Source organism: Lactuca sativa, chromosome 4, assembly GCF_002870075.4.
Source record: "Lactuca sativa cultivar Salinas chromosome 4, Lsat_Salinas_v11, whole genome shotgun sequence".
NCBI lineage: Eukaryota > Viridiplantae > Streptophyta > Magnoliopsida > Asterales > Asteraceae > Lactuca > Lactuca sativa.
The window spans coordinates 32,417,341-32,417,999 of record NC_056626.2 but is presented as its reverse complement, the minus strand read 5'-3'; the positions used below and the strand labels follow the sequence as shown (position 1 = coordinate 32,417,999).

Genomic DNA, 659 nt, shown 5'->3' with positions numbered 1-659 from the left:
GTGAGACCCATTGCAGTTTTCACAACCCACCCGAATAGCATGGATCATTTGATCCATTTTATCCATCCTCCTCTCCATGGTTTTTAGCATAACCATGACCGCAGATAAGTCTTCAGTAGCTGCATAAGCGGCTCCCCTAGCGACATCATGTCTAGGGTTGTGGTATTCTCTAGAGTGTTTAGAGAATTCTTCAATCACCGGGGGCGGCTTCTTTGTGAGCGGGCCTTGCGAGTCTAGTAACTGCCTGGATGTGACATTGACTCCATCATAGAAGATGGAGACTTCTTGCTGGCTGTTTAGGTCATGGTGTGGGCAGTTTCTTAGTAAGCTCTTGTACCTCTCCCATGCTTCATATAGCGACTCTCCAGCTTGTTATTCAAAGTTAGCAATGGCCTTCTTCAACTTGGCTATCTTGGAAGGTAGGAAAAAGTGATCAATGAATTCTTCTTTCATCTTGGCCCAAGTGGTGACTGATCCGGGGGGAAGTGACTTGAGCCAGTCTTTTGCAGCACCTTTGAATGTCACCGGAAGCATATGAAGTAGCTGAGTCTCGCGGGTCACATTTGGAACATTGAAGTAATCAGCTACATCATTGACTTCATCCAAATGCTTGTAGGCATCTTCATGGTCTTTGCCATAAAAGGTATTTCTTTAAGTAA

The 659-nt window shown here is 45.1% G+C and overlaps 1 non-coding gene across 1 annotated transcript; it reads left to right on the top strand.

The window, feature by feature from the left end:
- Window positions 1–298: 298 nt before the first annotated feature.
- On the top strand, window positions 299–405 carry LOC111896530 (small nucleolar RNA R71). The gene has a single exon (XR_002851944.2). It is a non-coding gene; the product is annotated as a small nucleolar RNA R71 (small nucleolar RNA).
- Window positions 406–659: the final 254 nt, after the last annotated feature.